The sequence below is a fragment of the Chroicocephalus ridibundus genome, chromosome 2 (genome assembly GCF_963924245.1).
Source record: "Chroicocephalus ridibundus chromosome 2, bChrRid1.1, whole genome shotgun sequence".
In the NCBI taxonomy this organism is placed as follows: domain Eukaryota; kingdom Metazoa; phylum Chordata; class Aves; order Charadriiformes; family Laridae; genus Chroicocephalus; species Chroicocephalus ridibundus.
Genome location: NC_086285.1, coordinates 142,344,769 through 142,358,734, shown reverse-complemented (window position 1 = coordinate 142,358,734; position 13,966 = coordinate 142,344,769). Strand labels below are relative to the sequence as shown.

The 13,966-nt window shown below is 40.2% G+C and overlaps 1 protein-coding gene across 6 annotated transcripts in view; it reads left to right on the top strand.

Annotated features, from left to right (window-relative positions):
• The window catches only part of RUNX1T1 (RUNX1 partner transcriptional co-repressor 1), a 114,765-nt gene that overhangs the window by 20,730 nt on the left and 80,069 nt on the right, over window positions 1-13,966 (top strand). The window contains exon 1 of one of the 6 annotated variants that reach the window (XM_063327186.1): window positions 8,193-8,207. The exons of the other annotated variants lie outside the window; for them this stretch is intronic. The gene's annotated coding sequence lies outside the window, so the exon portion shown is untranslated. Of the gene's footprint in view, window positions 1-8,192; window positions 8,208-13,966 lie in introns of those variants that run through there. 6 annotated transcript variants of the gene reach the window in all.

The window sequence follows — 13,966 nt, the reverse complement described above, 5'->3', positions numbered from 1 at the left end:
GCTTAAAAATACATATATGTGAAATTTTTAACTGTGGGGTTTTTTTTGTATTTTTGATGACATAGGTGCTCTTTATCTGGCATGTAAATATTATTTGGCTGTGAAAATAATGAAGTTCAGTTTCTTGAACTATGAATTGGAACAGTACTTGCAGCTGGGTTAAGGGACAGTTGTAATCACATTGGCAAAATGGTTGTGTTTGTAATTTAGTGGAAGCCTCTGGTAAACTCATGGCTTTGTGAATCTGTGATAAATTTGATTGAGATGATATTCAGAAGGGATATTTCTGTTTCTTGTGTGCAAATATTTTTACCATACTGGAAAATTAAGTCTGCTGTGGCAGAACTAAACTTCTAGATAACCTATGACTTCCATTGCTGTCTTACTATAACTACATTTTTTCTCCTAAAATGGTGCGTCTGGATGGCAAGAAACTACTAAACTGATTTTAAGGGCTTTGCAACAGCCTGATACTTTTCTTTCTCCGTGTTGGACCATTTCGCCTAAGACATAGCTTTGATAGAGTATGATACCAAAATAAAATGAACGGTGTCTGAGTACTCGAGGCTGTGCTGCGTTTAGTTTTAAAGGCAGCTAGGCCTTGATCATGTCATTGGCCTCCCCACCCGAGACACTGTGGCCCCTGCTGCTTTGTCTGTGGGGCGTGGGAAGGAGATGGAGCAGCGCTGAGGGAGCCAGCAGGAGGCTCTGCACATCGCGTGGTGGTGGGGAGCCGGGGCTGAGGTTTTGTGCACCGGTGTGAACACGCTTTAAAAAAATTAAATCCTATTAAAAATTAATTTGCATTCTAATCCGAGTTCCTAGCTCAGTTTAAAACAAGTAAATGCTTCTCCGGGACCTTCCTGTATACAGGCAGCATTGGGAAAGAATGAATAATCTTAGCAGGGTTTCTTCGTGCGTTTTTATTTTGCTAATTTAGCAGTGCATAGCTTCTGACTTAATTCTCCTTTCTTCTATCTACAGTCTGTTTTTCAAACTGCAAGTGTACCCCATACAGGTTGTTGTTGGTTGGTTTCTTTTGCCATATGGGTTTTCATAAAGGATTTTAAAAATAAATAAATGTAAAAGTAAAGATTTCATGCCGGAAGCATGCAGTGCTGGCATACTAATGGGAAGCTTATTGTGGTTTATTGCTGTCAGAGCACGTGCAAGATGATGGAAATTTCCTACAACTTAGGAGAAAGGCATGTTTTCTATCTAATACTATTCATTTTTATAGAAAGAGGGAATTAATAACGCTAAAATTCGCTTCATCTTTATGAAGTCCAAATGATCTGGTTGTACTGCTGAAATAAATGGGGAGGGAGCTGCAGGTTGTCCGTCTTGTTAACTGTCACGCAGGTCAGGCTGCCTGTATCACCTGGGTGCAGGCACATCTCTGCCGTTGTGAAGTCACTGTGTACTAAATGATTCCCTTTACTGTGTAGCTCTATCAGTGTAGCCTTATACCAAAACAAACAGCCTCTCTATAACACGACTTACAGAGTTAATGATATTGTGTAGTTTTCATCTTGGTGAGGAAGATAATCCAAAACTGCTTTGCAGCTCTTTATAATGAAGAGAGTGATCAGCAGTGGTTAGGAACTGTTAAGATCTTTGGGCATTCCCATGTTGACATTTACTTGAAATGAGGTGCCTGGGTAAGGTCCCTACATCTGGATATATGTGTGTGTAACATGTTCAAAAATTTTAGTCTTAAATGGCCAAGGAGCTCCACACTGAAATTTGGATGAGTGATTAGAGTTGAGGCTATAGCACTCTTAACAGCTTAACTTAATATGTATGGACTTTGCTGTGCCCAAAGAGTTTTGGCTTACTATTTGAAACCAAAATGGAATAAAAAGAACCAAAATGGAATAAAAGGCAAAATAAAAGGTGTTTGAGTCTGTCGCCTCCTGGAAGCAGTGGCCTCTTGTAGCATTAGACTACCTGCCTATGCTTTTGTGGTCCCTTTTGTGCATCCCCATCCGTCTTTTGCTATTGCAAAGTCTTCTTTTTTTGGTTTCCTTTTTTACCCTCAAAACAATTGTTTGCTTACCTCTGTATCTTAAAGAGTGCAATTTAAATAATAAACTCCCCGTCTAACGTATAACAGATGCAAAAGGGGATGAGTGTATTATAGACAGCAAGTTGTCATTACACAGCTCACAATCAGATTTTCATCTGTTCATGTGGCGCACACCTGTGGCTTGCTGGCGTTGCTCTTGATTGGAGTGTGGGAGATCTTAATGAACAACAAAGTCGGGGTGACAAGAAGAGACTCCATGGCACACAGGGGTTACTTCACACTTCGTAAGAAAGCGAAATTCTAAATGGGCTGGTTTGGAGAGAATGCCTCGCGAGGAGGGAGCATTGCCTGGGTGACTCTGCAAAGGGAACCAGGGCCCTGCTGGTTGCTGCCTTGCAAACAAGGCGTTTTTCTCTGTAGGTCAGGTTGATTTGGTCCAGTTGAGAGCGGTGGCCAATTTCTCCAGTTTACTTTCTGAGCCAGTAAGAGTATCCTGGGCAGGAATCCAGCTTTTGAAGTACAAAGAAAATAACCCGTAATCTATATAAAACGCTGGCGGATGGGGAAGGGAGGAAATTTACAGAGAATAACCTGAGTTTGAGAACAACGGTGAATGTAAGGGGAGTGTGTGTGTGAGACATTAGTATTTATTTTAATTTGAAAATACGATCTTTGAAACCTTTGAGGTGAGCAGAGGACGAGCTCTGACAATATCATATATTTATCAGTAAACTGAAACCAAGCACACCAGCTGAAGCTGAAGTTCCTTTTTCAAAGTGATTTTCTTCCCTGAGTTTGCAGAGTTTGGGTTCTCTCTCCCCCCCGCGCTCCCCTCCCTCCTCTCCTTGGTAGTAATGTAGTGTGGCTCTGATAACGTTAATGGGCTTTGCCCCACATGGAGCAGCGAGTGTATTGTACCACTGCTCACTGATCCCAGGTCAGTGTGATGCGTGAAATCAATTTATTTGAATCTCTTTGCCTGTATAGGAATTTGGCGGCATGCCAGTTGTTTTCATTTAATGTTCTTTGTGTTGAACACAGACAAGCAGGCATGCTTTTGTACTCCTCTTTCTTCTGGGCTCTTCTCTTTTCAGCCGATAGTCTATTCTGTGGATTTTTCAGAAAGAAGTGGGAATGTGTTACCTTTTTTAAAAATCATTTTTGTTTAAATAGCCTTTAAAGAGCGTAAAAACTAGGTCAGTCATAGAGCAGCCTGTGTAGGGTTTTCACTGAGTATAGGTGGTAACGCCTGCCTTTTCCAGTTTCTTAAATTTGGGGAAAAAGAGAGAGAAAACAGTGGTCTATTTTTCTAATGCCTGATTCTATGATTTATGTCATCATCTAAGACAAAGACTCTTCAATAACACTTAAATAAGAATATTTTTATTTCCAAATAAGTGAATGTCTGGCAGTTGGTTGGATGAATCAGAAATCCTTTTCAGGATCTTTTTCATTTTGAGTGATGACCTTAACGTAAGCATTAATTTGGGAATTCCTTGCCTCATCTTTCTGTCTCTTCCCCGCCCCCCCCCCCCCCCCCATTTGATATTTTGAATGGCTGTAGAACAGCTACCTGAAAGTACCCATTTCTTTACGTTTACCCTTCTTTTTTATGAGAAAGCAGCAAGGCGTGTGGAACAGAGCAAGTAATTTAGCCCTTCTTCAATAGGAAAAAAAAAAAAAAAGGAGTAGAGAGCAGCAGAGATTTCCAGGAGGATTTGTTTTAGAGCTTGGTGTCAGGAGTGGGAGAGGCGGAGAGCGGGAGCAGAGGACTCTGTTGATGCTCCGGGCGGTTGGTGCGGAAGTTGATCTGCAGAACCGCGGAGCCGCGGCGCAGGGGTCAGACTCGTACACATCAGCCCCGTTTCCTTGTTTAATTACCTGAAGAGCAAAACATCCAGGCTGGGAGTGTGTGAAAACCCAGTATCTCAAACAGCAGTTTGCTGCTCTGACATCCTGCGAGGCCAGCCCCGTCTGTCCGCAAACGTCAGGGCTGGTTCCTGACAGCGGGCTATCTCTGCCGGGCCTGGGTTCCTTCCATTCAGGAGGCATTGTGTGGAAGAGGGTTTGGTCAGGAATTTGAGGTTCCTGCCGGTTCTTCCAGCCCGGACAACCCTGTGACAGATAGGCCTGATTTTTTTTTTTTTTTTAAAAGAATAATAATAATAAAAAAAAATTGGCTCTTTTTAGTCTTTCCCTTGTAATTCTGGCATGGGTATAATACTGACCGAAACAAAACATCTTAACCCTTTCACTTCTGAATTCGCGTCTTTTTCCTTTTACTTTGTTCTTTCTCCCCTTGCTCAGCCTCTTTTATTTTTAGAGGTAAAATCTTTCCAAGAAACAAATTCTTTCAGGTGGAGTTTATGCTATGCAGCAAATAAACTTATGAAAATGTTAATTTTAACATAATCGTCATTCTTGGCATTTTAAGTTTTTCGTTTTGCAGCATGCTTGGCATGCTGTGGAATAAAACCAAGCCAGTGTTTGTTCTGGCATGGCCTGTTAAAACAGTGGTGGCAGCTATCAACGCTTCCATTCTCATTATTCATGCGATTTTCTTAGGTGTCCAGCTTGGTGTTTAATTTTAAAATGTTGGGATAGGGTCAGTTATAGATTTTGCTCTTCATAGCTGCTGTTTATTGAGGTCGCTCAACAGGCTGAAGGTGCGGGTGCCTGAGGCAGGGCTCTGTGCCCTGGTCAGGTTCAGGCTTGTAGATGGAAAGTGTTCATTGGGATGTAAAGCTCGAGGTCGTAACTGAAAGATACTGAAATGTTCATTTAGGTGAAAGTCTTGAAAGTTTGGGGTTTTTTTGATTTGTGAAAAATTAAAGTATGACTTCTTGTTTGAATGATAAGTGAAGAATAGAACTCTTATTTGAATAATTTTAATACCCTGTCTTATAGCACAGTGCTGTTAATAGTTGTACTGGCAGAATTTAAGATCACAAGGTACGAGTAGTTGAGGGAGGGAACATAATTAATATGACTTTGCAGAAAAAATGAGCATAGCATGTGACTATTGCCTTTTATTGTTGTGGGCAGAAGCTGGTCCAAGAAGGATATTTGTGGTTGTAGGAGTGGAAAAGGGAGAGCTGAAAGTTAACTATGCTTTTGTTTTCTTTTATGCTGATGTTTTTGGTCCAGTCTGTAAAATTATTATGCCTGTAGTCTTGGAGGACATTTTCACGTGCAAATGATTTTGGGTAGTTTGTAGGTGAGATCGAAAACGTTTGAGCGGTAACTTATATTTTCCCTGCTGATATTTCATTAGGATTTTGTAGTACAGATTTAAGGGCATACTTTATTTTCTTGCACACAGACATTACCAGGTAAGCGTTTTAGGGGACCCTTCATAAGAGAAGGCAGCTTTCAGTGGGCCTGTGCAGCTGGGAGTCAGTGGTAGTGCAGTGGGACCAAAAGAGTCATTATGATCTATTGTGCCACTAATCCTCCATCTAAGAAGGATTTGCAGGGGATGGTGCAACAAAAGACCTGTTACAGTGTAGCAGATCGATAATAGTCATCTAATAAACTCTTAAATATACACATAATCCTTCACCTTTAAAATCAGGCCCTTTTCTTCATTATGAACTAGTTAGACTACTCTGGTGTAAAGGAACCCTTAAGTAAAAGTGAATTACTTATATGTAGTTTTAAAGGCCTTTATCCTGTCATACTGTAAAGAAGCCATAGTTGAAGTAAGCATTGCTTGTATCTACAGGATGAAAAAAAAGACGGTTTATGCATTGTGACCAGTGTCATGTTCCTGTCGGTTTTGTACATACATAGGGAAGTTAGCTAAACTTTTATATGTCATATAAGTCATGTCTTCTAATGTTTTACTAGCCTTTATGTTTTTTTGCAGAGTTCATAATCTAATGAACTGTCCGTGACCTCTAGCCAACCACTGCCCATCTCAACCAGCAGCATAGTAAAAGAAAGTTCTGAACAGGCGTGTGTTGATGACAGTAACCACACTGCCTTTCTTCCCACCCATTGAGTGTCTAGCGCTTCTTTGAAAATGGCAGAAAATGATAGTCTTTAATCCATGGTTGTCACCTCAAAAATCCCTCAGAGATAATGGCTTTAAATCAGCATTATGTTTGAAACTGAAAAAATATTTAACTTGGGCATCTCCACAAGTCTCTGCAGTGACAATCTTGCTTAACGAAAGTTCTTGTGGATAACGGTTCCCAAGCTGGTTCGGGCTTTATTAAAACTGGCACCTTGCGTTGTGCCCAAGCACTTACTGCTGCTCTTGGCAGATGTTCTCCTAGTGTGAAGTGGTGTAATTTGCTCTTGGTATGAAATTCCACTTCATAATCACCTCTGCATTCTTCTCCTGCTTCTCTTCTGAATGGCTACAATAAAGCACCATGTGGAGTACAACACAATTAGATAAAATGAAATGATATTTAAAGGCCTGCGTTCCTCAAGGCTCCTCCCTGTTCCTAAAGAAGAAAAGATTTTGTATGTTAATTTTCCTTAGCTGTGGTGGGATTCGTCTGGGTCAGACTGAAAACACAAAGCTTGTATCAACACATTGTGCTTCCAGGGAGTGTGGTGTGCTCCTCCGATTGCACAACATGAAGTAAGTCCCATTCTGGCTCAATTTTGGAGTGGCAACCTAACTGTCACAGTGTTTGTCCCTCAGTGTTCAAGTGGTGTTTGCTGGTTGTTGGTCATACATTGATGTGTTAATTGCAGGTAACACTTACGGTAGCACACACAGCTTCAAATTCTGGAACAACTTCTAGCTTTCAGGGCTACCAGAGACAGGAAAGGATGAGTGTCCAAGGCAGCGGGAGAAGACACAAGTCATGTAGTGAATTGGGGAAGGGAGGTGTGTAGCAGAGCGAGGAGATGGCCCCAGAATCACGACCATAGAGGTGGGCATGAGAGCAGAGAGAAGACAGAGGGCACTGAGTGGAAAAGTAAGAGGAAAAATGCGCTGGAAGGTGTAACTAAGGAAACAATGGAAAGAAAAATATTTCTTTGGCTAAAATCAGTACCTTCCCTTTGTCACTCAGAAACAATAATGCTTTTTCATCATCAAGGGTTGAATGAGTCTGTGTACTGAATTCTGCTGTGTTTCCAGACACTGAACTGCATTAGAGCAGTTCACTTGGTAATATTGCTTTGCCATTTTAGCAATTACAGTGTCTGCCAGTGGGTTGTCCTATTACAACTGTGAGAAGACTCATCCATAACCACTTTTCTGTTAAGACTTAGTTCTTGTCATGTAAAAAGGTGCCCCCCTGCCTTCATGCTATTAGACCATCTCATTCATCAGGGAAAGTTAAAATATTTGATGAAGAAGTGGCTTTCTCACCTGGCTCTGGAAAGCAAATAATTTAAATGAGAAAATAATGCTTAGCTGTCTTAGAAGTGCTCAAATATTTATTTACAGTCCTCCTTCATGCTTAGTAGTTGACGGATGTAATACTAAAAAAAAAGGCATTAACAGTAATCACCAACATACAGTACAACGCCACTGCTGTGATGTTACTGGCACTACCATGTATATAAACACAGAACAGGGCCTGCAGGAGGGTCTGGTTTCCAGACCGTTATAGTGGAGACCAGCATAAAGACTTTGCTGCCTGATGTAAGACTAAGCTTTATTTTCTGAATGCTTGTTGGTTTGTTTTACAAGCACGTTATCCTGATATTGCTGAATACATATACGTGTGTGTGTGTGTACATACATGTCGAATAATACTATTCTTTAATTTCCCTTATATATCTGATGACTATTGTGGTTTGCAAATTTGTATTGGAAGTCATCAGCAAGAATAGCTTTGTACCAAGGCCCCTTTGAACAAAGATTTTCTACCATTATAAATGTAGTAAGTAAGTACAAATTGATCAATATATGACAAAAAGGTGAGGAAGGGAGGTCAAGAGGTAAAAATATTTCCATATAAAGCTTTTTTCCCCGTTGAAAATGGCAGTATGTGCATAAATAAATGTTTTGTATTGCTGTGTATTTGCTCCACCTGGTGGATTTTCCTGAAAGTGTTTTTAATCCTTGTTAATAAGAGGAAGCTGTCTTTAATTAAATATAGAACACAGTACCAAGACTAAAGGCAACTTTTTTTTTTTTTTTTTTTTTTTTTAGGGTAGCAATGGAATTGCAAAATGGAGATGTGGGGAAAGAAAACATTAAAATTAGGTATTCCACTTGGACACACTTGGTCAGCACAGCAATCTCTGTGAAAGCAAGGCATTCCAAATTAATTAATAATAACAGTTTATTCTTGGACTCATCTAGAGATTAGTAATTAAAAAGTCCAAATCTATGGCTTGTGGGGTTATATGTGAACAGTGAAAGCGAGGATTTGCTATGCCTTCCCCCCCCGCCCCCAATTCTTGAGCCCCCTGATGAGAAGTAGCAGTGCTATTGAAAAAGAGAGTTCCTGTGCTGAAGTGTTACTGCTGCACATCGGCATAAAATCTGTCTGTCATTAGGCTAGCTTTGCAAACATTGTTTTCTTTGGAATTCGTAAGGACTCGGTTATGCTTTGATCATCTCATTGTTCTCCTTAGGTTATTTTTTTCCTTTAGAGTGTAATGGCTCCCTAACAGAAGGTGAAGTTTAGAAAATAGTGTCTCCATATGCAAGGGATTTGGAGACCTTTTTATTGTCTTTAAAAATGTCATTCATAGTCCTCATTAGCATTTATTGTTGCAAGCGTACAAGCAGAAAATGTGAAATTGGTATGTCATGAATAGCTCCACAGAGCTCTAGAGCCCTGAAATTTTGCCTGCAGTGTGGTGTGGGGCAGGCATTGAGAGAAAGCTGGCCAGATGGCTGCCAGCACAGAGCAGAGCTGCAGGTTTTTGTCTCTGGTGCTGAGAGGAGGGAAAGTTCACTGGAGCATACGCTATCACCCCTTGCGTTTTAACAAAACTAACTCGCCATCAGTCAAAACGGGGAGGTGGTGACATTGAAACAAAAGTTTTCAATATAATGTAACAGTCCTTGTCAAATGAATAAAATATGTTTAGTTAGTGTCACAAATATTGACATGTTACAAAGAAAAATGCAAGGCTCGAATTTATGGCTGGTGGTAGATACGCTTTCACACAAATATGCTCTCACATTATCTTTATTATGAAAATCCTATACATTGAAAAGACATCGATTAGAGGTCAAAACTAGGGTTAATATACTACAGCAGGAGGAGTTTCCCTACCCGTGTTAAACGAACAAACACTCTGAGCTTCAAGTCAAAAAGCAACTGATAGCTTGAAACCCTTTTTTTTTTTCCCTGTTTCTTTTTGGATCTTAAAATATGACCTTAGATCAGCAGGACCAGATATTCTTGTCCAGGCTTCTCTGGGTCACACTGAATGAGTTCTTTCTCCTGTCAGTGAAACGGCGTCTTTGGTATTTTCTTGTGTCCTTTCAGAAATAATATCAAATCAATATCAAATTTTCTAAAGTGCTTCAGTGATGTTCATGCTTAGATGGTGTGGTAATTTCCTTTGAATCTGAATGATGATAGAAATTAACAGTCAATTCTAATTTACTTTACCCACACTATAGAAAATACTGTATTTAATAATGCAAGGTAAAACTTGGTTTAGCACACATCAAGTGAAAGAAATGGACACCCAACCAGGTACACATATGTGAGTTAGTCCACGTGAATGCTGTTACTAAAATGCACATTTTACTATGTAAGATCATGTGTTCTTTAAAACCTGAAGCCTATGTTGGCCCTCCCATTCCGAGTCGATTAATTTTTGGTGGAACTATTCTTCTCCTGCAATAGGTCTTTATGTACGTTTTTATTGTTCTAAAACCTGAAACGCCACTGGGATTTCAAGCAATGCTCAACAAGAATGATTTTTTTTCGTTCTTTTTTTATCAAAAAGCAATAGGCAGTCTAGGTTGCCAAGTCTGACCCACTGCCAAGGTTGCCTTTTTTTTTCTTAACAGATAATTTGAAATCCTCCCGCTGAAATAGTACGACTTTTACGTTTTCTTAACTGAAAAAAGAGACGAATGCTTTCTCACCTCCAATGAATTTAATCCCGTACTGGAGGTAACATGATGAACAGTTTCTCTTAGACAACCAAGAATAGTTTCTTCCCGGCTTGGTGACTCTAGTTTTCAACTATTCAGTATCTGTGTGGGTAATCTCAATTAGTCTGTGTTTTACGGAGCTATGTATGTTTTAAGGGTCCCATTTGTCTTTTTTTTCAGAAGTCCAGAAAGCCTTGCCAATAAGGAAATGCTCAGGGAAATGTTTAGTGTTATCTGGCAAATGTTTTGTGTTGCATGCATTAAGAGCTACTGCTAACAGATAAGCACATATCTTATTGGAATATTTTAATTCCGTTTCCAAGCAAAGAGAAGTTTATAAAGTGCCTTTCTTGAAATAGCTTGAGCTCTTTTGTGGTGGTGCAGGAAAAGCATCAGAGGCTAGGTACAATGTCATGGAAAAAGCCGCACTGAGGGTACCCATTGCAGTCCTAGGTGGACTACTGTTGCACCAGGTGATAGGAATTACCAGTCATCAAGAAATTAGTGAGCTTCTCCTGAAGATGTGTTATCTTTACTACTGTACTTTGGTTGGACAATCAACTGAATAAAGTTCAGAAAGCATCCAGAAGTGGTCGTCCCCCCCATCAGCTCTACAGCTCACACATTAGGTGGGTTTGCCCTGTCAGTGGGATGCCTTAAGAAAACACTAATAGCTTCCAGCTGGGTGGAAAATCAAAACGTTTGGGGGCTGACAAAACTAGCAGATTTGAATTTGAAAGCCCAGCTAATGCCTCCATTTTTATTTACCATTCGCCCATAAAAGATTATTTTCCAATATGTCAGCCTCATTTGGTGGCCAGTGGTCTGAAAGTGAAAGTGGAACAAGCAAGCGGGGAAATCTGGACATTAGTGAGTCCGCCCTTTCAAGCTGGTGTGCCACTTTGTGGAATGGCCTTCCCTGAGATTGGGGGGGTCCTAATGACCATTCATCAATGCTCGTTGACTGATCATTGAGTGCCTTCTCATTCAGTTTATCAAGTCTTGCACATAAAAAGTCAGAATAAGCATTATTCAGCTTTGTTAAAGCCAACTAGGAGTAAAATGCTCCATTTGAACCCATTTTGCCCTTGGTTTTTCACTTTGTTAATGCAGTCCTGCTTAAATGAGTGCTTTTATTGGGTCGGTTAGAATATCTGAAACTATTAATTCTCTTGTATTGAATAGCTGGTGGCAGGCCAGAGCAGATGGGGTAGAAAACTATTTGGTTGGGTGTATTGCTTTCAATTAGGATCAATGAGGTTTCAGCTCCTTTGAATTAACTCACTTAATACCCACTGTGTGAAGTCACAATGTATCACAACAGTCTGCTATAAGTAGAGCGGGAAGTTGAGAAGTCCTACAGAAAAGCTTTGAGTTAAATTCTTCCTTCACTGTTAATAGAGAGCTTTCATTAACTACAGATGCGTTTCAGTGGACTTCCAGTCCCTGTTATTAAGCAAGGTTTGCGCAAAAGGCAATCTCTGTACTTCTAAATGGTGATCATTTGGAATTTCTCTTTTCCGTCAGATCCATGTCTTAGCGACCCTATATCATCCACTGCATTCAAGTCGTCTTCTTTTCCCTTAAAATAGAGGAATATGGAGGATGTTTTGCCTTCTTTACCCATTTTCAAAATAAAGAGTTTTAAAGGATTATTTAGAATTATTTGGTAAAGTATTTTGAATGATTGTCAAAGAAGGAGCTGTTTCCCACCTAGGAAGGTGTAGCGTAATGTGCACCGTAACGTAAAGAAACTGGCCAAAGATTATCTTCCGGATTTTTCACTCTCTTCATATCTCTTTCGTTTTGGTATGACACACAATACCGACTCTTGTGATACAGCAGAATTGTCCCTATGTTAAAACCACTGCCTTTTCTTTCTTAGCGGAGAATAAAACTGTTTCTCAGAATGGGCTGTCTGCCTTTGCTTGGCCTGCTAAAATTTCAGACCTGGTGCAAAAACTGTGAGGGCAAGCTTTAAGTGACTGCATTAAAAATGGGGGTGGGGTGGGGAACGCGAATAAATATCCACAGATATTTATTCAGGGAGGACTGCCAAATGGGTTGCAGCCTGCCTCAGTGTATTAAATAATGAGAAGGAAAAACTATTCATGCAGCTGGCTGCTTGAGAAAATGCTGAAGTAGTCTCAGATGCACAGGCATTCTGTTAGCCCCTTCCACAAGCAGGCTTCTAGGTGAGAATCTCCAGGGATCCAGGTTTTGTTGACGTGGATCAATTTAAATGGCAATTACTGTAGTCAGATAACAGCTTAAAAAGGCTTTTTACACACAGAAAAAAGATGCATAATCACACAGCATATGGAAGTTCAATTTCGTGAGCCGTGGTCTGTGGATTTACAATGTACTGATATTAAGACGTACTTTTAAGAGTGAATATTGTTCGGTTTTATTAAAACGCGTCATACCTTTGACACGTTACTTTCTACTCTGAAGCTGATTCAGGCTGCATCTATGTTGATGAAAGGTTGCATTTCCAACTGTGAAAATGTTTTTCCTTTCATGTAGAGTACAGCATTAAAAAAGAAAAACAACACAGAAAATACAATACTAAGTGACTGGTTTTAAATAGTGCATCAAATAATAAAACAAAAAGAACGGTAAATTCTCCAAAGGCCTCGGTGGCACAGACTTTGCTTGTTACTCTCTCCCTTTCCTCCCTCCGCTTTTTCCCCCCTTCATGAAAGCGATCTGTCATGAAAATGTTTTCATGTTTCGGTGTTTCTCTTGGGCTCTCCCAACACTCAAAAAAATCCATTACAGAGAACTTCATTACAGTAGATATCTGATGAAGAAAAGACCTGCCTCAAGTAGCAGATGCATTCTGTTGCTAGTGCCGGGGCGTTTACTGGGGCAAGGGGACCTGCTCCTTCGCGTCTTTGATCCTCTTGAATTTGCCAGTCCGGTGTTTGGAGTCTCTCTCCTATTTAAGCGAAGCTTAAGGGAGGCACTTAAATAGCCTTAAGATATTATTGTGGAAATATCAGTACATTAAGTGACTCATTCTCTTCAAGTGAGAAATATTCATGAGTTCAGCCCGGATATTGGAAGGGTTGTTATTTTTTGCTTAATTTCGCATGTGTGTCCTTTTCCTAAATAGATCTTTATCAGGCTCTGTGGCAGCTAGAGGAAGGAAGAGGAAGGCCTGAAAGCAGGGCTGTTTCTGCGTAGCAGAGGCAGAAGATGGCATAACGCAAAATCAGGGGGATGCATAAATAAGTACAAAAGGCTGAGTCTTGCACTGACAAGAATGCAGGTCCTGAAGATCTGAGTGAGAACCACTGCCGTTCTATATGTGTTTAAATGTATATTGCAAAGGCAAAGTCAAAACCAGGACCTACACGCTAATTGTCGGAGAAATACTCGTTACTAAAGGGCGAAGCTATTGCAAGTGCTAAATGGGAGGAGAGTTTTAAAAAGAAGACATTTTTCCTTGTGCTTGGAATTTTGTGCAAGGCTATACGTGCTACAGAAGGCACGCGAGTCAGGCGTATGTTTCTCCTAAGAGGCAAAGATGTTTTACAAAGGACTAAAGAGGGACTGCTGAGAAGAAAATAGCCAGCTTTAGATAAAGCACTATAACAAAGACTTGTAGTTTTATGTATCATGGTGTCCATTAAAGCTTAATAGGGAAGAGTGCATTGAACCTAGCCAGGCATACGTTATTCATGTGAAGGATAAACATTTAAGGGGTGTGCAAAATCAGAAATTGAGAGGACATGATTGTTTAGCTTTTGAAAAAGCTTTACAGGGAAGATTTTGTTTTCATCCCCCATGGATCACCATGCAAGGTAAAGGAGAGTAAGCTGCAAATGTTTGGAACGTATCAATGCAGGAATCCCAGGGGGTTAAAAGCGCTATAGTAAAATAAAAGTGGTCTG